Consider the following 27,302-nt stretch of genomic DNA (forward strand, 5'->3'; position numbering starts at 1 on the left):
TCACTAGGTGTAAACAACATCTCTCCTTTGCTGTGTATGTGACTATGGAGCTGTTTGGTGATGTCGTCTATTATGGCCTTCATAGAAGCAACAGGAGATTGTTGCATCCATCTAGAACCCTCAGAACTACAGTGCTATGATGTCACTCACTTCCACAGGCCTTGCAGAGTGTAAACAACAACAACCCAGCTTTGTTGTGTATGTAACCATAGGGATTTGTGATGTCACCTAGAACCTTCACAGCAGCGACAGCTTTATGAGGAGCATCAGCACTGCTCTGCCTGAGCAGAACCATCACCGCCATAGGTTGTCAAATAACCCGGATTTAACCCACACAGGTAAGTCCAATGGGGTGCAGGCATGTCCTCTATGCTTACAGCTTCCCGTGGGTGTTGGTTTGATACCGTTTGGGGACAGCCAAGGAGGCATCTGCAGGCAACAAAGGTAGGTGTGTGCTTGTGTGTGTGTTTCCTATGCAGATCCTAAGCCCAGTGTCACATGCAAGTAGGAGGAGTAAGAAGGGTTCCTGGCAAATCCGGGTTATGGATTGCATTTAAAAAGGCCCCGTGGGAGTGCAATGGGCCCCTGTCTTGCTGCTTAGCAATAATGGTATGGGTTTAGGTTCTGCTGTGTGTACTGGTGGTTGACTGCCCCCCAGCCCAGAGTGTGCATGGAAAATTGTCTGGCAGCCTCCCTGACAGCAAGCAGTGATAGTGCCCATGAAGGGGACCTTGTTGGGCCCGCCCCTTTCACGGTTATCGCTTCTCGGCCTTTTGGCTAAGATCAAGTGTAGTATCTGTTCTTATCAGTTTAATATCTGATACGTCCCCTATCTGGGGACCATATATTAAATGGATTTTTGAGAACGGGGGCCGATTTCGAAGCTTGCTTCCGTCGCCCTATGCATTGACCCGATATGGCAGTATCTTCGGGTACAGTGCACCACCCCCTTACAGGGTTAAAAAGAAAGATTCCTACTTTCATTGCTACCTGCTTGCTGGCTAGCCAGCTAGCCAGCCCTGTGGGCCTTGCTGCTGCAGCCAAAAAACAAAAGGTGGTGCTGCTGCTGCTGCTTCTGCTGCTTCTGCTTGTGTCTGGCCGCTGTTGGAGCGTCCAGGCACAGGACTTCTGCTGCTGCTGACTAAATGGCCTCCTTAATTGGATCATTTGAGTAGCCAGCACACCTGTGCAGGTAGGGCATGACATGATAGGCAGCTGCCTTGATAGCGGGTGGGTGCTGAATGTTCCTAATTGACAAAATAAGATTAATGCTTATGAAGAAATATAAAATCTCATCCCTTCCCCAATATCGCGCCACACCCCTACCCCTTAATTCCCTGGTTGAACTTGATGGACATATGTCTTTTTTCGACCGTACTAACTATGTAACTATGTAACATAACATGGGGGGGGGGGGGTCTCCTGGCTGTTCACACAGGTGTGTCATTGCTGTACATTGACCATGCATTGCTTCTGTGGTATTGCAAAGGCAAAGACAAATGCTTCCAGCCATCCATTGCACTAATGGATTGGTCATCAGCTGGCTGTCTATGTCCCGCATCAATATAGACCAAAGTACAGAGGGTTAGGCTATGCTATTGTGCACCTACCTGATGCATCAGAAGGTGCGAGGCCCTTGCTAAATTCTGTGCACAGACTTTGAGATCTATACTTTAGACTGTATCTAAACCTGCTCCAACATGGACTGACATTCTGGCCTACTTTCAGCCGATGCGACTTGTCTGTCGCTGAACAGTCGCTTTTTATGTATTCAGCACCTATGTATAATGTTGTAAAAATGCTCTAGAAGCTAAAGTCGCAGAAATGTCACACATATTTGGCCTGCAACTTTCTGTGCGACAAATTCAGACAGGAAAAATCAGTATAAATCCTTAGAAAATTATCCCCCAGTGTCTCCATCTGCTGGCGGTATTGAATAAGCATTGCTGCACTGATGGGGTATGCATTAGACGGAAAAAAAGAAGAAAAAGAAGAATAATACGCCCAGAAAAGAGGCGAAAAGGAGAAAAACGTAAAAAAACGTGAAAAAAAAGTAAGAGGAAGAGAAGGGAAAAAAAGGTGGAAATGGGTTTAAAAGTGATTTCGGCGGAGAAATATATATATATATATATATATATATATATATATATATATATATACGCGCACACACACACATATATATAAACGTATTCTCCGTTGAGATATTGCAGCCGCTGCTGTGTCCAGGCCCAGGAGCCTTAGCACTGTGCTGTGATGTCACTCAATACCACTGACATCACTAGGTGTAAACAACATCTCTCCTTTGCTGTGTATGTGACTATGGAGCTGTTTGGTGATGTCGTCTATTATGGCCTTCATAGAAGCAACAGGAGATTGTTGCATCCATCTAGAACCCTCAGAACTACAGTGCTATGATGTCACTCACTTCCACAGGCCTTGCAGAGTGTAAACAACAACAACCCAGCTTTGTTGTGTATGTAACCATAGGGATTTGTGATGTCACCTAGAACCTTCACAGCAGCGACAGCTTTATGAGGAGCATCAGCACTGCTCTGCCTGAGCAGAACCATCACCGCCATAGGTTGTCAAATAACCCGGATTTAACCCACACAGGTAAGTCCAATGGGGTGCAGGCATGTCCTCTATGCTTACAGCTTCCCGTGGGTGTTGGTTTGATACCGTTTGGGGACAGCCAAGGAGGCATCTGCAGGCAACAAAGGTAGGTGTGTGCTTGTGTGTGTGTTTCCTATGCAGATCCTAAGCCCAGTGTCACATGCAAGTAGGAGGAGTAAGAAGGGTTCCTGGCAAATCCGGGTTATGGATTGCATTTAAAAAGGCCCCGTGGGAGTGCAATGGGCCCCTGTCTTGCTGCTTAGCAATAATGGTATGGGTTTAGGTTCTGCTGTGTGTACTGGTGGTTGACTGCCCCCCAGCCCAGAGTGTGCATGGAAAATTGTCTGGCAGCCTCCCTGACAGCAAGCAGTGATAGTGCCCATGAAGGGGACCTTGTTGGGCCCGCCCCTTTCACGGTTATCGCTTCTCGGCCTTTTGGCTAAGATCAAGTGTAGTATCTGTTCTTATCAGTTTAATATCTGATACGTCCCCTATCTGGGGACCATATATTAAATGGATTTTTGAGAACGGGGGCCGATTTCGAAGCTTGCTTCCGTCGCCCTATGCATTGACCCGATATGGCAGTATCTTCGGGTACAGTGCACCACCCCCTTACAGGGTTAAAAAGAAAGATTCCTACTTTCATTGCTACCTGCTTGCTGGCTAGCCAGCTAGCCAGCCCTGTGGGCCTTGCTGCTGCAGCCAAAAAACAAAAGGTGGTGCTGCTGCTGCTGCTTCTGCTGCTTCTGCTTGTGTCTGGCCGCTGTTGGAGCGTCCAGGCACAGGACTTCTGCTGCTGCTGACTAAATGGCCTCCTTAATTGGATCATTTGAGTAGCCAGCACACCTGTGCAGGTAGGGCATGACATGATAGGCAGCTGCCTTGATAGCGGGTGGGTGCTGAATGTTCCTAATTGACAAAATAAGATTAATGCTTATGAAGAAATATAAAATCTCATCCCTTCCCCAATATCGCGCCACACCCCTACCCCTTAATTCCCTGGTTGAACTTGATGGACATATGTCTTTTTTCGACCGTACTAACTATGTAACTATGTAACATAACATGGGGGGGGGGGGGGGGGGGTCTCCTGGCTGTTCACACAGGTGTGTCATTGCTGTACATTGACCATGCATTGCTTCTGTGGTATTGCAAAGGCAAAGACAAATGCTTCCAGCCATCCATTGCACTAATGGATTGGTCATCAGCTGGCTGTCTATGTCCCGCATCAATATAGACCAAAGTACAGAGGGTTAGGCTATGCTATTGTGCACCTACCTGATGCATCAGAAGGTGCGAGGCCCTTGCTAAATTCTGTGCACAGACTTTGAGATCTATACTTTAGACTGTATCTAAACCTGCTCCAACATGGACTGACATTCTGGCCTACTTTCAGCCGATGCGACTTGTCTGTCGCTGAACAGTCGCTTTTTATGTATTCAGCACCTATGTATAATGTTGTAAAAATGCTCTAGAAGCTAAAGTCGCAGAAATGTCACACATATTTGGCCTGCAACTTTCTGTGCGACAAATTCAGACAGGAAAAATCAGTATAAATCCTTAGAAAATTATCCCCCAGTGTCTCCATCTGCTGGCGGTATTGAATAAGCATTGCTGCACTGATGGGGTATGCATTAGACGAAAAAAAAGAAGAAAAAGAAGAATAATACGCCCAGAAAAGAGGCGAAAAGGAGAAAAACGTAAAAAAACGTGAAAAAAAAGTAAGAGGAAGAGAAGGGAAAAAAAGGTGGAAATGGGTTTAAAAGTGATTTCGGCGGAGAAATATATATATATATATATATATATATATATATATATATATACGCGCACACACACACATATATATAAACGTATTCTCCGTTGAGATATTGCAGCCGCTGCTGTGTCCAGGCCCAGGAGCCTTAGCACTGTGCTGTGATGTCACTCAATACCACTGACATCACTAGGTGTAAACAACATCTCTCCTTTGCTGTGTATGTGACTATGGAGCTGTTTGGTGATGTCGTCTATTATGGCCTTCATAGAAGCAACAGGAGATTGTTGCATCCATCTAGAACCCTCAGAACTACAGTGCTATGATGTCACTCACTTCCACAGGCCTTGCAGAGTGTAAACAACAACAACCCAGCTTTGTTGTGTATGTAACCATAGGGATTTGTGATGTCACCTAGAACCTTCACAGCAGCGACAGCTTTATGAGGAGCATCAGCACTGCTCTGCCTGAGCAGAACCATCACCGCCATAGGTTGTCAAATAACCCGGGTTTAACCCACACAGGTAAGTCCAATGGGGTGCAGGCATGTCCTCTATGCTTACAGCTTCCCGTGGGTGTTGGTTTGATACCGTTTGGGGACAGCCAAGGAGGCATCTGCAGGCAACAAAGGTAGGTGTGTGCTTGTGTGTGTGTTTCCTATGCAGATCCTAAGCCCAGTGTCACATGCAAGTAGGAGGAGTAAGAAGGGTTCCTGGCAAATCCGGGTTATGGATTGCATTTAAAAAGGCCCCGTGGGAGTGCAATGGGCCCCTGTCTTGCTGCTTAGCAATAATGGTATGGGTTTAGGTTCTGCTGTGTGTACTGGTGGTTGACTGCCCCCCAGCCCAGAGTGTGCATGGAAAATTGTCTGGCAGCCTCCCTGACAGCAAGCAGTGATAGTGCCCATGAAGGGCACCTTGTTGGGCCCGCCCCTTTCACGGTTATCGCTTCTCGGCCTTTTGGCTAAGATCAAGTGTAGTACCTGGCAGGGGAGATACCATGATCGCTACGGTCTGAAGAACTCCAAGCATTGTGGTAGAGATTTTGCGTAGTACGATTGCAGTACTTTTCGTTCTTATTAGAACCGCATTTCTCTAGAGCATACCACCTGAAGATCGTCTCCTGCCTGCCTCGGAACATCTGAAGAAGGAGAAGATCTTGAAGACTGCAGCTCCGGAAGAAGCCGACGAAGAACCTGGAAGAAGGGAATCGGCGGTGAATTCCGGAACAGCGGCGAAGAGGAAGGCGGCGCAGAATCTTTTCGAAGAAACTCGCTGCCTCTGGAGAAGGATTTGCATAGCTCCTCCCACCGGGACCGGATCTGCATAGCTCCTCCCACCCGGGAAAGAAGACTTTGCGAAGCCTCTCTCCACAAGCAAGCAAGGAAGCGGAAAAGAGCCTGCTGGAAGAAGCCATGGCCTCAACCAGCAAGTCCACCCAGGAGGCTGCAGGGCAAGGCCTGGAGGTCCAGCCCCAACCACAGCAAGCTTCAACCTCCACCACGGCAAGGCAGAAGGGCGGCAGAATTCCTAACCTGGAAGCTCCAACCCTGGAGCCCTGGATGAGGCAGACTGTTGCCTTGAAGCTCAAGCCCGTGGACGGAAGGGTGCCGGACATGTCCCACGACGTGTTCTGCAAGAAGATGCTGGCGGATCAAGGCTTCCCCACGGCTGACACCCTGGGAATAGCAACCTTCTTTTCGGGAATCTTCTACATCACCTTTGCCACCATTGGGACCTGTAGAAGATACTGGGAGGTGGTGAAAGCGGCGAGTCCCGAATCCCCTTTCTCTCGCTTTGTGGGCAACTGCCTTATTCAAAGAGAGGAGAGGCGGGTGACGGTCTCAATGCGGAACCCACACACCCCAGGCACGGACATCTCGACCTTCCTGAAGCGCTTCTGCACCGTGGTGAGGGAGCCCACCCGCATCCTGAACTCACTCGGATACTGGACCTGCAAGTGGTCTGTGGTCGTCAGACTCAACAAGAACCCTGCTTCTCCAGACGGACTACAGCACCTGCCAACGACATTTTCCTTGGGCAACTCCACAGGACTTGTCTTCTACCCGGACATGCCGCAGACCTGCAGGAGATGTGGCAAGATGGGCCACGAGGGCAAGGACTGTACGGAGGATGCCTGCAGGTATTGCCGTGTGACAGGTCACACGACCAAGGACTGCCCCAAGAGCAAGACCTGCAACCTCTGCGGACTGGCAGCCCACAGCTACAAGGACTGCCCCCAGAGGGAGAGAACATGGGCATCTGTGGCAGCGAGAGCACCGAAGCCAGCCCCAGCTCCGGAGCCAACACCACGGATGGCCAAGGAGGGTAAGAAGGCGAAAGCCACCACCCCTGCCCCGCCCCCCCCCCTCCCCTGCCCCTCCCGCCCCATCCCCTGCCCCTCCCGCCCCATCTCCTGCCCCATCCCGCCCCACCCCTGCCCCATCCCGTCCCACCCCTGCCCCTCCTGCCCCATCCCGTCCCACCCCTGCCCCTCCTGCCCCATCCCGTCCCACCCCCGCCCCTCCTGCCCCATCCCGCCCCACCCCTGCCCCCCGTACCCCACCCCGGCCCACCCCTGCCCCCCGTACCCCACCCCGGCCCACCCCTGCCCCGTCCTCCCCTGCCCGGCTCACCCCTGCCCCGTCCTCCCCTGCCCGGCCCACCCCTGCCCCGTCCTCCCCTGCCCGGGCACTCTCTCCTGCCCCCCGCCCCACCCAGCCTCCTTTCTCTCCTGGCCCAGCAGCACCTAACCCCCCTCCAGCTGCTGGTGCCCGCCCTTCGGAGGACTTTCCTGTGCTTCCTCCCCCAGGTACCATACAGAGGAAGAGGAAAGGAAGGGACAACGTATCAGAAGAGTCCCACAAAAGAAAGATAATCGAGACCTGCGAAACCCCTCAAGCTTCAGATGAGGAGGAGGAGATGGAGCAGGTCTGCGAGAGCCCTGAGGCTTCAGAAGGAGAGGAGGTGATGGAGCAGGCCCAAGTGGAGCAGGTCCAAGCAGAGCCAGTCCAAGCTCAATCTATGGAGGAGCTGCTGCAGGACCCAGAGGTTAAGAAAATCCTGGACACTCCGTCCAACACGGTCTACGACGAGTTCTTGGAAGGGCGCTACGAGAAGCCACACGAGCCGACAGGCGCCAGAGAAGAGGACCCGTCCGACCAGACTGGTAACTAGTATCAGAACTAACCTCTCTTTTTTTTTATTCCCATGGCTGATCTCAACATCTTCTGCATTAATGTGAGGAGTATTAGAGCTTGGTTTAGATTCCAGACTGTTCTTACGTTCTTAGATTCCCAGAGGTGTGATGTTTACATGTTGCAGGAATGTGCTTTGTCTGCTTCTAGGTCTTACAACCATCTGGCCAGGCAGTGGCCTCACGGCCCTTCCTACTGGTCTGGTGGGGGCGACAATAGGTCTGCGGGGGTGGCCATCCTGATCAGGGGAGGTAACTTTGCACTTGATTCCGTCCGGGAGCTCGTCTGTGGCAGACTTCTTGTCGCAGACGGTTCCTGGGCGGGTGAGCCCGTGCGGCTCATCAACGTGTACGCCTCCCCTGAGAGGGATGTCCGACTGGAGGTTCTCCAGGCCCTGCGGGCTGAACTCGCCACCACTAGGGCAGTAGTGTTGGGTGGTGACTTCAACTGCCCCATTGAGGTGGACGGGCGCAGTTCTGGCACATCCGCCAACCTGGACGTGACGTCTAAACTGCTGATTGAGATGGTGACGGAGGCATCCTTGCAGGACGTTGTCGGGTCCATCGGGAACGGCTCCGTAAACTATACGTGGAGCCGCCCCGATGGCTCGCTCCGTTCTCGGATAGACTTCATCTTCACTTCGAGAGCAGTCAGAAAGGTGTCGTACTCTATGGTCCCCTGCTTCTTCTCTGACCACAGGGCCATTCGATTCCGGGGGACTCTGGGCCATGGATTCCCACCTGGCCCAGGCTCCTGGAAGTTGAATTGTGCCCTGTTGGAGCAGAGGGAGGTCATGGAGGAACTTAGGGATGCGTACCTTGTATGGCAAAATGACAAATGTCTGTTCAAGTGCATCAGCGATTGGTGGGAATATGTTAAAGTCGAATTCCGTTGTTTCTTTCAGGCAAAAGGCAGACAACAGGCGTGTGCGAAGAAGTGGGACTTGAGGAAACTGCAGCGCGAGCTGCGGTCCCTGCAGGACCTGCTCCAGTGTGGCTGGGACGTCAGGGAGGAGCTGGAGGAGACCAAAAAGAGCTTGAAAAGGCACTTTGAGGAGGAATCCAAGCGAATCGTCTTTCGTTCCAAGGTGGAGAACCTGGAGAAGGGTGAGAAATGTAACTCTTTCTTTTTCAGGAAGCTCCATGCCGGCCACACGCCCCTGACTGAGCTACGAGATGAGACCGGACACATGAGGAGCGGCAAGGAGGAAGTGATGGGGGTCGTCCACGACTTCTACAGCAACCTCTACGCCCCCAAGTCATCCGACCCCGAAGCCGCCGAGAGGTTCCTGTCAGGTGTCACTAACGTTGTTGATCCCGCAGGTGCGGCGGCTATGGACGATCCCTTGACGGTGGGGGAGCTGCTCTCTGCCGCTAGATCCTTTAAGCCCGGCAGGACCCCGGGCAGTGACGGTCTCCCGGCCGAGCTCTACGTAGCGCTGGGTGACCTGATCTGTCCGGACCTGTTGGAGGTGTACGAGGAGATGGTGGTGGGGGGCAGAATGCCTCCGTCGTTGAGGGAAGGGATGATCACGATCTTGTATAAGCGGAAGGGGGAGAGATGTGACCTGAAAAACTGGCGTCCCATCTCTCTCCTGAACGTGGACTACAAGATCCTCGCCAAGGTGCTGGCCAACAGGCTGAAACCTGTCATGGGGCAGATCGTCCATCCGGACCAGACCTGCAGCATTCCTGGCCGCAGGATTGCCGACAGCCTTGCCCTTGTGAGAGACACGGTCCATTACATCCAGGACCGCGGGGGCCGCGCCGCCCTGGTCAGCTTAGATCAGGAGAAGGCGTTCGACCGTGTCTCCCACGCATTCATGGACAGGGTTTTGCGCAGGCTGGGTCTGGGGAAGATGTTTTGCTCTTTTGTTAACGTTATGTATTTTGACATTTACAGCACGGTGTTGGTGAACGGCTGGAAGACTGACCCCTTTTCCATTCTTTCAGGGGTTAGACAAGGCTGCCCTCTTTCACCTCTCCTTTTTGTTTGTGTTATAGAGCTCTTCGCTGAGACTATCCGGCAGAATGGAGAGATCAGAGGGATCACCGCACCAGGACCAGATCGCCACGAGGTCAAGTGCTCGCTCTACATGGACGACGTGACCGTCTTCTGCGCTGACCAGCGTTCGGTGACTGCACTCGTCCAGACCTGCGAGGACTTCGGCAGAGCTTCGGGGGCAAAAGTCAACTGCGGGAAGTCGGAGGCCATGCTCTTCGGGGAATGGCACCTGGCTTCTTCCGCCCCCTTCCCCTTTACCGTTAAGCCGGACTTCATTCAAATTCTTGGAGTCTGGTTCGGGAAGGAAGGAGCGGCCCTTAAGTCTTGGCAAGACCGACTAGGAAGGATAAACTCGAAGATCGGACTGTGGAGCTCCAGAAAGCTCACGATGGAAGGCAAGGCACTTGTCCTGCGGAGTGAAGTTTTGCCTGTGCTCCAATATACCGCACAGGCCTGGCCTCCCCATACCACCGTTTGCAAGGCCATCACCCGGACAGTGTTTGGCTTCGTCTGGGGCAAAATGGACAGAGTCAAGAGGACCGTGATGTACAAGGAACCCCGCAAGGGTGGGAAGGGAATACCCGACATCCCCGCTCTGCTGAGGGCCTCCTTTGCATGTGTCACGGTGCAGCGGACTCTTGTAGAAAAGACTGGCTCAGCGGGCAGGTCCATGTCTCGCTTGCTTCTCATGCCCCTCTGGAGACAGCTGGGCTGGGACAAGTGGGACAGCTCCATCCCTTACAACTGGAACACTCCCTGGTTCTATGGGGATGTTGTCCGGTTTGTGAGGGAGCACCAGCTGGAAGGACTGAAACCAGACCTATGGAAGCCAAAGACAATCCACAAGCTCATCCGAGCTAAGGACTCGACCGAGCTGGTTCCGGGACTCCCCGCAGCCACTGCAGAGACAGTTTGGAACAATGTGGCCTCAAAGCGGCTTACCAATGGACACAAGGACTTGTCGTGGATGGCCGTCATGGGAGGTCTCTCTCTCAGGTCATTCATGCATGCCCGCAACCTGTGCAAGACCCGGTACTGCCCCCGTTGCCCCTACGTGGAGGAAACATCTTTCCACGTGTTTTGGCAGTGCCCCTTTGCACAGGGTCTGTTGGACGCCCTAGAACAGGAACTCAGAGACTCAGTGCCCAGGAGCTGCCTATCGTACCATTCGGTGCTTTACGGCCTGTTCCCTGGGACCCACGACGTGGAGGCCATCCAGGAGGCCTGGCGCCTTATGAACTGTTTTAAGGACGCAGTGTGGCTTGCCAGGAACCGCCTCGTGATCAACAGGGAAAACATGTCCGTCCGGGACTGCCGCAGGTTCATCAAGAACCTGCTTAGAGACTATTCCATCTTGGACAGCTCGGCCGTTGATGAGGAAGAAGAGGAGTGAAGACCCCTCTCCTTCTCCCATGTCTCCCTGAAGATACAGCCCAACAGTTTGGCCCTGTGATCCGCCCCCTCCCTACCCCCACATAGTCGCCCACACCCCTACCCCGATCACAGATTGTATTATTTGGTTTTTGTTTGATCTCTTGTGCCTTTATATTGCAGGATTGAGCTGAATGTTAGAGTAGCATGGTGTGCGATGTATAGCTTAGGGAACCTTTGCTGTGTATTGTACTATCATGCTTTGTGTGACTGTAATTTATTGTACGACTTGTAATGACTGAACGGTAAATAAAGCTCTTTCAATCAAAAAAATCTGTTCTTATCAGTTTAATATCTGATACGTCCCCTATCTGGGGACCATATATTAAATGGATTTTTGAGAACGGGGGCCGATTTCGAAGCTTGCTTCCGTCGCCCTATGCATTGACCCGATATGGCAGTATCTTCGGGTACAGTGCACCACCCCCTTACAGGGTTAAAAAGAAAGATTCCTACTTTCATTGCTACCTGCTTGCTGGCTAGCCAGCTAGCCAGCCCTGTGGGCCTTGCTGCTGCAGCCAAAAAACAAAAGGTGGTGCTGCTGCTGCTGCTTCTGCTGCTTCTGCTTGTGTCTGGCCGCTGTTGGAGCGTCCAGGCACAGGACTTCTGCTGCTGCTGACTAAATGGCCTCCTTAATTGGATCATTTGAGTAGCCAGCACACCTGTGCAGGTAGGGCATGACATGATAGGCAGCTGCCTTGATAGCGGGTGGGTGCTGAATGTTCCTAATTGACAAAATAAGATTAATGCTTATGAAGAAATATAAAATCTCATCCCTTCCCCAATATCGCGCCACACCCCTACCCCTTAATTCCCTGGTTGAACTTGATGGACATATGTCTTTTTTCGACCGTACTAACTATGTAACTATGTAACATAACATGGGGGGGGGGGTCTCCTGGCTGTTCACACAGGTGTGTCATTGCTGTACATTGACCATGCATTGCTTCTGTGGTATTGCAAAGGCAAAGACAAATGCTTCCAGCCATCCATTGCACTAATGGATTGGTCATCAGCTGGCTGTCTATGTCCCGCATCAATATAGACCAAAGTACAGAGGGTTAGGCTATGCTATTGTGCACCTACCTGATGCATCAGAAGGTGCGAGGCCCTTGCTAAATTCTGTGCACAGACTTTGAGATCTATACTTTAGACTGTATCTAAACCTGCTCCAACATGGACTGACATTCTGGCCTACTTTCAGCCGATGCGACTTGTCTGTCGCTGAACAGTCGCTTTTTATGTATTCAGCACCTATGTATAATGTTGTAAAAATGCTCTAGAAGCTAAAGTCGCAGAAATGTCACACATATTTGGCCTGCAACTTTCTGTGCAACAAATTCAGACAGGAAAAATCAGTATAAATCCTTAGAAAATTATCCCCCAGTGTCTCCATCTGCTGGCGGTATTGAATAAGCATTGCTGCACTGATGGGGTATGCATTAGACGAAAAAAAAGAAGAAAAAGAAGAATAATACGCCCAGAAAAGAGGCGAAAAGGAGAAAAACGTAAAAAAACGTGAAAAAAAAGTAAGAGGAAGAGAAGGGAAAAAAAGGTGGAAATGGGTTTAAAAGTGATTTCGGCGGAGAAATATATATATATATATATATATATATATATATATATATATATATATATATATATATACGCGCACACACACACATATATATAAACGTATTCTCCGTTGAGATATTGCAGCCGCTGCTGTGTCCAGGCCCAGGAGCCTTAGCACTGTGCTGTGATGTCACTCAATACCACTGACATCACTAGGTGTAAACAACATCTCTCCTTTGCTGTGTATGTGACTATGGAGCTGTTTGGTGATGTCGTCTATTATGGCCTTCATAGAAGCAACAGGAGATTGTTGCATCCATCTAGAACCCTCAGAACTACAGTGCTATGATGTCACTCACTTCCACAGGCCTTGCAGAGTGTAAACAACAACAACCCAGCTTTGTTGTGTATGTAACCATAGGGATTTGTGATGTCACCTAGAACCTTCACAGCAGCGACAGCTTTATGAGGAGCATCAGCACTGCTCTGCCTGAGCAGAACCATCACCGCCATAGGTTGTCAAATAACCCGGATTTAACCCACACAGGTAAGTCCAATGGGGTGCAGGCATGTCCTCTATGCTTACAGCTTCCCGTGGGTGTTGGTTTGATACCGTTTGGGGACAGCCAAGGAGGCATCTGCAGGCAACAAAGGTAGGTGTGTGCTTGTGTGTGTGTTTCCTATGCAGATCCTAAGCCCAGTGTCACATGCAAGTAGGAGGAGTAAGAAGGGTTCCTGGCAAATCCGGGTTATGGATTGCATTTAAAAAGGCCCCGTGGGAGTGCAATGGGCCCCTGTCTTGCTGCTTAGCAATAATGGTATGGGTTTAGGTTCTGCTGTGTGTACTGGTGGTTGACTGCCCCCCAGCCCAGAGTGTGCATGGAAAATTGTCTGGCAGCCTCCCTGACAGCAAGCAGTGATAGTGCCCATGAAGGGGACCTTGTTGGGCCCGCCCCTTTCACGGTTATCGCTTCTCGGCCTTTTGGCTAAGATCAAGTGTAGTATCTGTTCTTATCAGTTTAATATCTGATACGTCCCCTATCTGGGGACCATATATTAAATGGATTTTTGAGAACGGGGGCCGATTTCGAAGCTTGCTTCCGTCGCCCTATGCATTGACCCGATATGGCAGTATCTTCGGGTACAGTGCACCACCCCCTTACAGGGTTAAAAAGAAAGATTCCTACTTTCATTGCTACCTGCTTGCTGGCTAGCCAGCTAGCCAGCCCTGTGGGCCTTGCTGCTGCAGCCAAAAAACAAAAGGTGGTGCTGCTGCTGCTGCTTCTGCTGCTTCTGCTTGTGTCTGGCCGCTGTTGGAGCGTCCAGGCACAGGACTTCTGCTGCTGCTGACTAAATGGCCTCCTTAATTGGATCATTTGAGTAGCCAGCACACCTGTGCAGGTAGGGCATGACATGATAGGCAGCTGCCTTGATAGCGGGTGGGTGCTGAATGTTCCTAATTGACAAAATAAGATTAATGCTTATGAAGAAATATAAAATCTCATCCCTTCCCCAATATCGCGCCACACCCCTACCCCTTAATTCCCTGGTTGAACTTGATGGACATATGTCTTTTTTCGACCGTACTAACTATGTAACTATGTAACATAACATGGGGGGGGGGGGGGGGGGGGTCTCCTGGCTGTTCACACAGGTGTGTCATTGCTGTACATTGACCATGCATTGCTTCTGTGGTATTGCAAAGGCAAAGACAAATGCTTCCAGCCATCCATTGCACTAATGGATTGGTCATCAGCTGGCTGTCTATGTCCCGCATCAATATAGACCAAAGTACAGAGGGTTAGGCTATGCTATTGTGCACCTACCTGATGCATCAGAAGGTGCGAGGCCCTTGCTAAATTCTGTGCACAGACTTTGAGATCTATACTTTAGACTGTATCTAAACCTGCTCCAACATGGACTGACATTCTGGCCTACTTTCAGCCGATGCGACTTGTCTGTCGCTGAACAGTCGCTTTTTATGTATTCAGCACCTATGTATAATGTTGTAAAAATGCTCTAGAAGCTAAAGTCGCAGAAATGTCACACATATTTGGCCTGCAACTTTCTGTGCGACAAATTCAGACAGGAAAAATCAGTATAAATCCTTAGAAAATTATCCCCCAGTGTCTCCATCTGCTGGCGGTATTGAATAAGCATTGCTGCACTGATGGGGTATGCATTAGACGAAAAAAAAGAAGAAAAAGAAGAATAATACGCCCAGAAAAGAGGCGAAAAGGAGAAAAACGTAAAAAAACGTGAAAAAAAAGTAAGAGGAAGAGAAGGGAAAAAAAGGTGGAAATGGGTTTAAAAGTGATTTCGGCGGAGAAATATATATATATATATATATATATATATATATATATATATATATATACGCGCACACACACACATATATATAAACGTATTCTCCGTTGAGATATTGCAGCCGCTGCTGTGTCCAGGCCCAGGAGCCTTAGCACTGTGCTGTGATGTCACTCAATACCACTGACATCACTAGGTGTAAACAACATCTCTCCTTTGCTGTGTATGTGACTATGGAGCTGTTTGGTGATGTCGTCTATTATGGCCTTCATAGAAGCAACAGGAGATTGTTGCATCCATCTAGAACCCTCAGAACTACAGTGCTATGATGTCACTCACTTCCACAGGCCTTGCAGAGTGTAAACAACAACAACCCAGCTTTGTTGTGTATGTAACCATAGGGATTTGTGATGTCACCTAGAACCTTCACAGCAGCGACAGCTTTATGAGGAGCATCAGCACTGCTCTGCCTGAGCAGAACCATCACCGCCATAGGTTGTCAAATAACCCGGATTTAACCCACACAGGTAAGTCCAATGGGGTGCAGGCATGTCCTCTATGCTTACAGCTTCCCGTGGGTGTTGGTTTGATACCGTTTGGGGACAGCCAAGGAGGCATCTGCAGGCAACAAAGGTAGGTGTGTGCTTGTGTGTGTGTTTCCTATGCAGATCCTAAGCCCAGTGTCACATGCAAGTAGGAGGAGTAAGAAGGGTTCCTGGCAAATCCGGGTTATGGATTGCATTTAAAAAGGCCCCGTGGGAGTGCAATGGGCCCCTGTCTTGCTGCTTAGCAATAATGGTATGGGTTTAGGTTCTGCTGTGTGTACTGGTGGTTGACTGCCCCCCAGCCCAGAGTGTGCATGGAAAATTGTCTGGCAGCCTCCCTGACAGCAAGCAGTGATAGTGCCCATGAAGGGGACCTTGTTGGGCCCGCCCCTTTCACGGTTATCGCTTCTCGGCCTTTTGGCTAAGATCAAGTGTAGTATCTGTTCTTATCAGTTTAATATCTGATACGTCCCCTATCTGGGGACCATATATTAAATGGATTTTTGAGAACGGGGGCCGATTTCGAAGCTTGCTTCCGTCGCCCTATGCATTGACCCGATATGGCAGTATCTTCGGGTACAGTGCACCACCCCCTTACAGGGTTAAAAAGAAAGATTCCTACTTTCATTGCTACCTGCTTGCTGGCTAGCCAGCTAGCCAGCCCTGTGGGCCTTGCTGCTGCAGCCAAAAAACAAAAGGTGGTGCTGCTGCTGCTGCTTCTGCTGCTTCTGCTTGTGTCTGGCCGCTGTTGGAGCGTCCAGGCACAGGACTTCTGCTGCTGCTGACTAAATGGCCTCCTTAATTGGATCATTTGAGTAGCCAGCACACCTGTGCAGGTAGGGCATGACATGATAGGCAGCTGCCTTGATAGCGGGTGGGTGCTGAATGTTCCTAATTGACAAAATAAGATTAATGCTTATGAAGAAATATAAAATCTCATCCCTTCCCCAATATCGCGCCACACCCCTACCCCTTAATTCCCTGGTTGAACTTGATGGACATATGTCTTTTTTCGACCGTACTAACTATGTAACTATGTAACATAACATGGGGGGGGGGGGGGGGGTCTCCTGGCTGTTCACACAGGTGTGTCATTGCTGTACATTGACCATGCATTGCTTCTGTGGTATTGTAAAGGCAAAGACAAATGCTTCCAGCCATCCATTGCACTAATGGATTGGTCATCAGCTGGCTGTCTATGTCCCGCATCAATATAGACCAAAGTACAGAGGGTTAGGCTATGCTATTGTGCACCTACCTGATGCATCAGAAGGTGCGAGGCCCTTGCTAAATTCTGTGCACAGACTTTGAGATCTATACTTTAGACTGTATCTAAACCTGCTCCAACATGGACTGACATTCTGGCCTACTTTCAGCCGATGCGACTTGTCTGTCGCTGAACAGTCGCTTTTTATGTATTCAGCACCTATGTATAATGTTGTAAAAATGCTCTAGAAGCTAAAGTCGCAGAAATGTCACACATATTTGGCCTGCAACTTTCTGTGCGACAAATTCAGACAGGAAAAATCAGTATAAATCCTTAGAAAATTATCCCCCAGTGTCTCCATCTGCTGGCGGTATTGAATAAGCATTGCTGCACTGATGGGGTATGCATTAGACGAAAAAAAAAGAAGAAAAAGAAGAATAATACGCCCAGAAAAGAGGCGAAAAGGAGAAAAACGTAAAAAAACGTGAAAAAAAAGTAAGAGGAAGAGAAGGGAAAAAAAGGTGGAAATGGGTTTAAAAGTGATTTCGGCGGAGAATATATATATATATATATATATATATATATATATATATATACGCGCACACACACACATATATATAAACGTATTCTCCGTTGAGATATTGCAGCCGCTGCTGTGTCCAGGCCCAGGAGCCTTAGCACTGTGCTGTGATGTCACTCAATACCACTGACATCACTAGGTGTAAACAACATCTCTCCTTTGCTGTGTATGTGACTATGGAGCTGTTTGGTGATGTCGTCTATTATGGCCTTCATAGAAGCAACAGGAGATTGTTGCATCCATCTAGAACCCTCAGAACTACAGTGCTATGATGTCACTCACTTCCACAGGCCTTGCAGAGTGTAAACAACAACAACCCAGCTTTGTTGTGTATGTAACCATAGGGATTTGTGATGTCACCTAGAACCTTCACAGCAGCGACAGCTTTATGAGGAGCATCAGCACTGCTCTGCCTGAGCAGAACCATCACCGCCATAGGTTGTCAAATAACCCGGATTTAACCCACACAGGTAAGTCCAATGGGGTGCAGGCATGTCCTCTATGCTTACAGCTTCCCGTGGGTGTTGGTTTGATACCGTTTGGGGACAGCCAAGGAGGCATCTGCAGGCAACAAAGGTAGGTGTGTGCTTGTGTGTGTGTTTCCTATGCAGATCCTAAGCCCAGTGTCACATGCAAGTAGGAGGAGTAAGAAGGGTTCCTGGCAAATCCGGGTTATGGATTGCATTTAAAAAGGCCCCGTGGGAGTGCAATGGGCCCCTGTCTTGCTGCTTAGCAATAATGGTATGGGTTTAGGTTCTGCTGTGTGTACTGGTGGTTGACTGCCCCCCAGCCCAGAGTGTGCATGGAAAATTGTCTGGCAGCCTCCCTGACAGCAAGCAGTGATAGTGCCCATGAAGGGGACCTTGTTGGGCCCGCCCCTTTCACGGTTATCGCTTCTCGGCCTTTTGGCTAAGATCAAGTGTAGTATCTGTTCTTATCAGTTTAATATCTGATACGTCCCCTATCTGGGGACCATATATTAAATGGATTTTTGAGAACGGGGGCCGATTTCGAAGCTTGCTTCCGTCGCCCTATGCATTGACCCGATATGGCAGTATCTTCGGGTACAGTGCACCACCCCCTTACAGGGTTAAAAAGAAAGATTCCTACTTTCATTGCTACCTGCTTGCTGGCTAGCCAGCTAGCCAGCCCTGTGGGCCTTGCTGCTGCAGCCAAAAAACAAAAGGTGGTGCTGCTGCTGCTGCTTCTGCTGCTTCTGCTTGTGTCTGGCCGCTGTTGGAGCGTCCAGGCACAGGACTTCTGCTGCTGCTGACTAAATGGCCTCCTTAATTGGATCATTTGAGTAGCCAGCACACCTGTGCAGGTAGGGCATGACATGATAGGCAGCTGCCTTGATAGCGGGTGGGTGCTGAATGTTCCTAATTGACAAAATAAGATTAATGCTTATGAAGAAATATAAAATCTCATCCCTTCCCCAATATCGCGCCACACCCCTACCCCTTAATTCCCTGGTTGAACTTGATGGACATATGTCTTTTTTCGACCGTACTAACTATGTAACTATGTAACATAACATGGGGGGGGGGGGGGGGGGTCTCCTGGCTGTTCACACAGGTGTGTCATTGCTGTACATTGACCATGCATTGCTTCTGTGGTATTGCAAAGGCAAAGACAAATGCTTCCAGCCATCCATTGCACTAATGGATTGGTCATCAGCTGGCTGTCTATGTCCCGCATCAATATAGACCAAAGTACAGAGGGTTAGGCTATGCTATTGTGCACCTACCTGATGCATCAGAAGGTGCGAGGCCCTTGCTAAATTCTGTGCACAGACTTTGAGATCTATACTTTAGACTGTATCTAAACCTGCTCCAACATGGACTGACATTCTGGCCTACTTTCAGCCGATGCGACTTGTCTGTCGCTGAACAGTCGCTTTTTATGTATTCAGCACCTATGTATAATGTTGTAAAAATGCTCTAGAAGCTAAAGTCGCAGAAATGTCACACATATTTGGCCTGCAACTTTCTGTGCGACAAATTCAGACAGGAAAAATCAGTATAAATCCTTAGAAAATTATCCCCCAGTGTCTCCATCTGCTGGCGGTATTGAATAAGCATTGCTGCACTGATGGGGTATGCATTAGACGAAAAAAAAAGAAGAAAAAGAAGAATAATACGCCCAGAAAAGAGGCGAAAAGGAGAAAAACGTAAAAAAACGTGAAAAAAAAGTAAGAGGAAGAGAAGGGAAAAAAAGGTGGAAATGGGTTTAAAAGTGATTTCGGCGGAGAAATATATATATATATATATATATATATATACGCGCACACACACACATATATATAAACGTATTTGTTACGCCGAGCGCTCCGGGTCCCCGCTCCTCCCCGGAGCGCTCGCTACACTTCCCTCACTGCAGCGCCCCGGTCGGTTCCACGGACCCGGGGCGCTGCGTTACCACCTCCGGCCGGGATGCGATTCGCGATGCGGGTAGCGCCCGCTCGCGATGCGCACCCCGGCTCCCGTACCTTACTCGCTCCCCGTCAGTTCTGTCCCGGCGCGCGCGGCCCCGCTCCCTAGGGCGCGCGCGCGCCGGGTCTTTGCGATTTAAAGGGCCACTGCACCGCTGATTGGTGCAGTGGTTCCAATTAGTGTTTACACCTGTGCACTTCCCTATATCACCTCACTTCCCCTTCACTCCCTCGCCGGATCTTGTTGCCCTAGTGCCAGTGAAAGCGTTCCTTGTGTGTTCCTTGCCTGTGATTCCAGACCTTCTGCCGTTGCCCCTGACTACGATCCTTGCTGCCTGCCCCGACCTTCTGCTACGTCCGACCTTGCTTCTGTCTACTCCCTTGTACCGCGCCTATCTTCAGCAGCCAGAGAGGTTGAGCCGTTGCTAGGGGATACGACCTGGTCACTACCGCCGCAGCAAGACCATCCCGCTTTGCGGCGGGCTCTGGTGAAAACCAGTAGTGACTTAGAACCGATCCTCTAGCACGGTCCACGCCAATCCCTCTCTGGCACAGAGGATCCACTACCTGCCAGCCGGCATCGTGACAGTAGATCCGGCCATGGATCCCGCTGAAGTTCCTCTGCCAGTTGTCGCTGACCTCACCACGGTGGTCGCCCAGCAGTCACAACAGATTGCGCAACAAGGCCAACAGCTGTCTCAACTGACTGTTATGCTACAACAGTTACTACCACAGCTCCAGCAATCATCTCCTCCGCCAGCTCCTGTACCTCCTCCGCAGCGAGTGGCCGCTTCTGGAATACGACTATCCTTGCCGGATAAATTTGATGGGGACTCTAAGTTTTGCCGTGGCTTTCTTTCCCAATGTTCATTACACTTGGAGATGATGTCGGACCAGTTCCCCACTGAAAGGTCTAAGGTGGCTTTCGTAGTCAGCCTGCTGTCTGGAAAAGCCCTGGCTTGGGCCACACCGCTCTGGGACCGCAATGACCCCGTCACTGCCTCTGTACACTCCTTCCTCTCGGAAATTCGAAGTGTCTTTGAGGAACCTGCCCGAGCCTCTTCTGCTGAGACTGCCCTGTTGAACCTGGTCCAGGGTAATTCTTCCGTTGGCGAGTATGCCGTACAGTTCCGTACCCTTGCTTCAGAATTATCCTGGAATAATGAGGCACTCTGCGCGACCTTTAAAAAAGGCCTATCCAGCAACATTAAAGATGTTCTGGCCGCACGAGAAATCCCTGCTAACCTACATGAACTCATCCATCTTGCCACTCGCATTGACATGCGTTTTTCCGAACGGCGTCAGGAGCTCCGCCAGGATATGGACTCTGTTCGCACGAGGCGTTTCTTCTCCCCGGCTCCTCTCTCCTCTGGTCCCCTGCAATCTGTTCCTGTGCCTCCCGCCGTGGAGGCTATGCAGGTCGACCGGTCTCGCCTGACACCCCAAGAGAGGACACGACGCCGCATGGAGAATCTCTGCCTGTACTGTGCTAGTACCGAACACTTCCTGAAGGATTGTCCTATCCGTCCTCCCCGCCTGGAAAGACGTCCGCTGACTCCGCACAATGGTGAGACAGTCCTTGATGTCTACTCTGCTTCTCCACGTCTTACTGTGCCTGTGCGGATGTCTGCCTCTGCCTTCTCCTTCTCTGCTGTGGCCTTCTTGGACTCTGGATCTGCAGGAAATTTCATCTTAGCCTCTCTCGTCAACAGGTTCAACATCCCGGTGACCAGTCTCGCCAGACCCCTCTACATCAATTGTGTAAACAATGAAAGATTGGACTGTACTATACGTTTCCGCACGGAGCCCCTTCTAATGTGCATCGGATCTCATCACGAGAGGATTGAACTGTTGGTCCTCCCCAATTGCACTTCTGAAATCCTTCTTGGACTTCCCTGGCTTCAACTCCATTCCCCAATCCTGGATTGGTCCACTGGGGAGATCAAGAGTTGGGGGCCCTCTTGTTCCAAGGACTGCTTAAAACCAGTTCCCAGTAAACCTTGCCGTGTCCCTGTGCTTCCTCATGTAACCGGTCTCCCTAAGGCCTATATGGACTTTGCGGACGTTTTTTGCAAAAAACAAGCTGAGACTCTACCTCCTCACAGGCCTTATGATTGTCCCATTGACCTCCTCCCGGGCACTACTCCACCCCGGGGCAGAATCTATCCTCTGTCCGTCCCAGAGACTCTTGCCATGTCTGAATACGTCCAAGAAAATTTAAAAAAGGGCTTTATCCGTAAATCCTCCTCTCCTGCCGGAGCCGGATTTTTCTTTGTGTCCAAAAAAGATGGCTCTCTACGTCCTTGCATTGACTACCGCGGTCTTAATAAAATCACGGTTAAGAACCGCTACCCCCTACCCCTCATCTCTGAACTCTTTGATCGTCTCCAAGGTGCCCATATTTTTACCAAACTGGACTTAAGAGGTGCTTATAATCTCATCCGCATCAGAGAGGGGGATGAATGGAAAACGGCATTTAACACCAGAGATGGACACTTTGAGTATCTGGTCATGCCCTTTGGTCTATGCAACGCCCCTGCCGTCTTCCAAGACTTTGTTAATGAAATTTTTCGTGATCTACTATACTCCTGTGTTGTTGTATATCTGGACGATATCCTGATTTTTTCTGCCAATCTTGAAGAACACCGCCAGCATGTCCGTATGGTTCTTCAGAGACTTCGTGATAATCAACTCTATGCCAAAATAGAGAAATGTCTGTTTGAATGCCAATCTCTTCCTTTTCTAGGATACTTGGTCTCTGGCCAGGGACTACAAATGGACCCAGATAAACTCTCTGCCGTCTTAGATTGGCCACGCCCCTCCGGACTCCGTGCCATCCAACGTTTTTTGGGGTTCGCCAATTATTACAGGCAATTTATTCCACATTTTTCTACCATTGTGGCTCCTATTGTGGCTTTAACAAAAAAAAATGCCGATCCCAAGTCTTGGCCTCCTCAAGCGGAAGACGCCTTTAAACGACTCAAGTCTGCCTTTTCTTCGGCTCCCGTGCTCTCCAGACCTGACCCATCTAAACCCTTCCTATTGGAGGTTGATGCCTCCTCAGTGGGAGCTGGAGCTGTCCTTCTACAAAAAAACTCTTCCGGGCATGCTGTTACTTGTGGTTTTTTTTCCAGGACCTTCTCTCCGGCGGAGAGGAACTACTCCATCGGGGATCGAGAGCTTCTAGCCATTAAATTAGCACTTGAGGAATGGAGGCATCTGCTGGAGGGATCAAGATTTCCAGTTATTATTTACACCGATCACAAGAACCTCTCCTACCTCCAGTCTGCCCAACGGCTGAATCCTCGTCAGGCCAGGTGGTCTCTGTTCTTTGCCCGATTTAATTTTGAAATTCACTTTCGGCCTGCTGATAAAAACATTAGGGCCGATGCTCTCTCTCGTTCCTCAGATGCCTCTGAAATTGAACTCTCTCCTCAACACATCATTCCTCCTGACTGCCTGATTTCCACTTCTCCAGCCTCCATCAGGCAAACTCCTCCAGGAAAGACCTTTGTTTCTCCACGCCAACGCCTTGGGATCCTCAAATGGGGTCACTCCTCCCATCTCGCAGGTCATGCGGGCATCAAGAAATCTGTGCAACTCATCTCTCGCTTCTATTGGTGGCCGACTCTAGAGACTGATGTGGTGGACTTTGTGCGAGCCTGCACTATCTGTGCCCGGGATAAGACTCCTCGCCAGAAGCCCGCTGGTTTTCTTCATCCTCTACCTGTCCCCGAACAACCTTGGTCTCTGATTGGTATGGATTTTATTACTGACTTACCCCCATCCCATGGCAACACTGTTATTTGGGTGGTCGTTGATCGATTCTCCAAAATGGCACATTTCATCCCTCTTCCTGGTCTTCCTTCAGCGCCTCAGTTGGCTAAACAATTTTTTGTACACATTTTTCGTCTTCACGGGTTGCCTACACAGATCGTCTCGGATAGAGGCGTCCAATTTGTGTCTAAATTCTGGAGGGCTCTCTGTAAACAACTCAAGATTAAATTAAATTTTTCTTCTGCATACCATCCTCAATCCAATGGACAAGTAGAGAGAATTAACCAGATCTTGGGTGACTATTTACGACATTTTGTTTCCTCCCGCCAGGATGACTGGGCAGATCTTCTACCTTGGGCCGAATTCTCGTATAATTTCAGAATCTCTGAATCTTCCTCCAAATCTCCGTTTTTCGTGGTGTACGGCCGTCACCCTCTTCCCCCCCTCCCTACCCCCTTGCCCTCTGGTCTGCCCGCTGTGGATGAAATTTCTCGTGATCTTTCCACCATATGGAAAGAGACCCAAAATTCTCTCTTACAGGCTTCTTCTCGCATGAAGAGATTCGCAGATAAGAAAAGAAGAGCTCCTCCCATTTTTTCCCCTGGAGACAAGGTATGGCTCTCCGCTAAATATGTCCGTTTCCGTGTCCCGAGCTATAAGTTGGGACCACGCTATCTTGGTCCTTTTAAAGTTTTGTGTCAAATTAATCCTGTCTCTTACAAACTTCTTCTTCCTCCTTCTCTTCGTATCCCTAATGCCTTTCACGTCTCTCTTCTTAAACCTCTCATCCTCAACCGTTTTTCTCCTAAATCTGTTCCTCCCACTCCTGTTTCCGGCTCCTCGGACATCTTCTCTGTCAAAGAGATTTTGGCCTCTAAAAAGGTCAGGGGAAGAACTTTTTTTTTAGTGGATTGGGAGGGTTGTGGTCCAGAAGAGAGGTCCTGGGAACCTGAGGACAATATCCTGGACAAAAGTCTGATCCTCAGGTTCTCAGGCCCCAAGAAGAGGGGGAGACCCAAGGGGGGGGGTACTGTTACGCCGAGCGCTCCGGGTCCCCGCTCCTCCCCGGAGCGCTCGCTACACTTCCCTCACTGCAGCGCCCCGGTCGGTTCCACGGACCCGGGGCGCTGCGTTACCACCTCCGGCCGGGATGCGATTCGCGATGCGGGTAGCGCCCGCTCGCGATGCGCACCCCGGCTCCCGTACCTTACTCGCTCCCCGTCAGTTCTGTCCCGGCGCGCGCGGCCCCGCTCCCTAGGGCGCGCGCGCGCCGGGTCTTTGCGATTTAAAGGGCCACTGCACCGCTGATTGGTGCAGTGGTTCCAATTAGTGTTTACACCTGTGCACTTCCCTATATCACCTCACTTCCCCTTCACTCCCTCGCCGGATCTTGTTGCCCTAGTGCCAGTGAAAGCGTTCCTTGTGTGTTCCTTGCCTGTGATTCCAGACCTTCTGCCGTTGCCCCTGACTACGATCCTTGCTGCCTGCCCCGACCTTCTGCTACGTCCGACCTTGCTTCTGTCTACTCCCTTGTACCGCGCCTATCTTCAGCAGCCAGAGAGGTTGAGCCGTTGCTAGGGGATACGACCTGGTCACTACCGCCGCAGCAAGACCATCCCGCTTTGCGGCGGGCTCTGGTGAAAACCAGTAGTGACTTAGAACCGATCCTCTAGCACGGTCCACGCCAATCCCTCTCTGGCACAGAGGATCCACTACCTGCCAGCCGGCATCGTGACAGTATTCTCCGTTGAGATATTGCAGCCGCTGCTGTGTCCAGGCCCAGGAGCCTTAGCACTGTGCTGTGATGTCACTCAATACCACTGACATCACTAGGTGTAAACAACATCTCTCCTTTGCTGTGTATGTGACTATGGAGCTGTTTGGTGATGTCGTCTATTATGGCCTTCATAGAAGCAACAGGAGATTGTTGCATCCATCTAGAACCCTCAGAACTACAGTGCTATGATGTCACTCACTTCCACAGGCCTTGCAGAGTGTAAACAACAACAACCCAGCTTTGTTGTGTATGTAACCATAGGGATTTGTGATGTCACCTAGAACCTTCACAGCAGCGACAGCTTTATGAGGAGCATCAGCACTGCTCTGCCTGAGCAGAACCATCACCGCCATAGGTTGTCAAATAACCCGGATTTAACCCACACAGGTAAGTCCAATGGGGTGCAGGCATGTCCTCTATGCTTACAGCTTCCCGTGGGTGTTGGTTTGATACCGTTTGGGGACAGCCAAGGAGGCATCTGCAGGCAACAAAGGTAGGTGTGTGCTTGTGTGTGTGTTTCCTATGCAGATCCTAAGCCCAGTGTCACATGCAAGTAGGAGGAGTAAGAAGGGTTCCTGGCAAATCCGGGTTATGGATTGCATTTAAAAAGGCCCCGTGGGAGTGCAATGGGCCCCTGTCTTGCTGCTTAGCAATAATGGTATGGGTTTAGGTTCTGCTGTGTGTACTGGTGGTTGACTGCCCCCCAGCCCAGAGTGTGCATGGAAAATTGTCTGGCAGCCTCCCTGACAGCAAGCAGTGATAGTGCCCATGAAGGGGACCTTGTTGGGCCCGCCCCTTTCACGGTTATCGCTTCTCGGCCTTTTGGCTAAGATCAAGTGTAGTATCTGTTCTTATCAGTTTAATATCTGATACGTCCCCTATCTGGGGACCATATATTAAATGGATTTTTGAGAACGGGGGCCGATTTCGAAGCTTGCTTCCGTCGCCCTATGCATTGACCCGATATGGCAGTATCTTCGGGTACAGTGCACCACCCCCTTACAGGGTTAAAAAGAAAGATTCCTACTTTCATTGCTACCTGCTTGCTGGCTAGCCAGCTAGCCAGCCCTGTGGGCCTTGCTGCTGCAGCCAAAAAACAAAAGGTGGTGCTGCTGCTGCTGCTTCTGCTGCTTCTGCTTGTGTCTGGCCGCTGTTGGAGCGTCCAGGCACAGGACTTCTGCTGCTGCTGACTAAATGGCCTCCTTAATTGGATCATTTGAGTAGCCAGCACACCTGTGCAGGTAGGGCATGACATGATAGGCAGCTGCCTTGATAGCGGGTGGGTGCTGAATGTTCCTAATTGACAAAATAAGATTAATGCTTATGAAGAAATATAAAATCTCATCCCTTCCCCAATATCGCGCCACACCCCTACCCCTTAATTCCCTGGTTGAACTTGATGGACATATGTCTTTTTTCGACCGTACTAACTATGTAACTATGTAACATAACATGGGGGGGGGGGGGGGGGGGGGTCTCCTGGCTGTTCACACAGGTGTGTCATTGCTGTACATTGACCATGCATTGCTTCTGTGGTATTGCAAAGGCAAAGACAAATGCTTCCAGCCATCCATTGCACTAATGGATTGGTCATCAGCTGGCTGTCTATGTCCCGCATCAATATAGACCAAAGTACAGAGGGTTAGGCTATGCTATTGTGCACCTACCTGATGCATCAGAAGGTGCGAGGCCCTTGCTAAATTCTGTGCACAGACTTTGAGATCTATACTTTAGACTGTATCTAAACCTGCTCCAACATGGACTGACATTCTGGCCTACTTTCAGCCGATGCGACTTGTCTGTCGCTGAACAGTCGCTTTTTATGTATTCAGCACCTATGTATAATGTTGTAAAAATGCTCTAGAAGCTAAAGTCGCAGAAATGTCACACATATTTGGCCTGCAACTTTCTGTGCGACAAATTCAGACAGGAAAAATCAGTATAAATCCTTAGAAAATTATCCCCCAGTGTCTCCATCTGCTGGCGGTATTGAATAAGCATTGCTGCACTGATGGGGTATGCATTAGACGAAAAAAAAGAAGAAAAAGAAGAATAATACGCCCAGAAAAGAGGCGAAAAGGAGAAAAACGTAAAAAAACGTGAAAAAAAAGTAAGAGGAAGAGAAGGGAA

The 27,302-nt window shown here is 50.0% G+C and overlaps 6 non-coding genes and 2 pseudogenes across 6 annotated transcripts; all 8 read left to right on the plus strand.

The window, feature by feature from the left end:
• The first annotated feature begins 757 nt into the window (after positions 1–757).
• Positions 758–948, plus strand: LOC130343702 (U2 spliceosomal RNA). Its single transcript, XR_008882978.1, has one exon. It is a non-coding gene; the product is annotated as a U2 spliceosomal RNA (small nuclear RNA).
• A 2,084-nt stretch (positions 949–3,032) lies between these two features.
• On the plus strand, positions 3,033–3,223 carry LOC130343703 (U2 spliceosomal RNA). Its single transcript, XR_008882979.1, has one exon. It is a non-coding gene; the product is annotated as a U2 spliceosomal RNA (small nuclear RNA).
• Positions 3,224–5,309: 2,086 nt separating this feature from the next.
• Positions 5,310–5,456, plus strand: LOC130343666 (U2 spliceosomal RNA; annotated as a pseudogene).
• A 5,794-nt stretch (positions 5,457–11,250) lies between these two features.
• LOC130343665 (U2 spliceosomal RNA) lies at positions 11,251–11,423 on the plus strand (annotated as a pseudogene).
• Positions 11,424–13,517: 2,094 nt separating this feature from the next.
• Positions 13,518–13,708, plus strand: LOC130343704 (U2 spliceosomal RNA). Its single transcript, XR_008882980.1, has one exon. It is a non-coding gene; the product is annotated as a U2 spliceosomal RNA (small nuclear RNA).
• A 2,093-nt stretch (positions 13,709–15,801) lies between these two features.
• On the plus strand, positions 15,802–15,992 carry LOC130343705 (U2 spliceosomal RNA). Its single transcript, XR_008882981.1, has one exon. It is a non-coding gene; the product is annotated as a U2 spliceosomal RNA (small nuclear RNA).
• Positions 15,993–18,076: 2,084 nt separating this feature from the next.
• Positions 18,077–18,267, plus strand: LOC130343706 (U2 spliceosomal RNA). Its single transcript, XR_008882982.1, has one exon. It is a non-coding gene; the product is annotated as a U2 spliceosomal RNA (small nuclear RNA).
• Positions 18,268–25,978: 7,711 nt separating this feature from the next.
• On the plus strand, positions 25,979–26,169 carry LOC130343708 (U2 spliceosomal RNA). Its single transcript, XR_008882983.1, has one exon. It is a non-coding gene; the product is annotated as a U2 spliceosomal RNA (small nuclear RNA).
• The last annotated feature ends 1,133 nt before the right edge of the window (positions 26,170–27,302 follow it).

This window comes from Hyla sarda, unplaced genomic scaffold (genome assembly GCF_029499605.1).
Source record: "Hyla sarda isolate aHylSar1 unplaced genomic scaffold, aHylSar1.hap1 scaffold_688, whole genome shotgun sequence".
Classification (NCBI taxonomy): Eukaryota; Metazoa; Chordata; class Amphibia; order Anura; family Hylidae; genus Hyla; species Hyla sarda.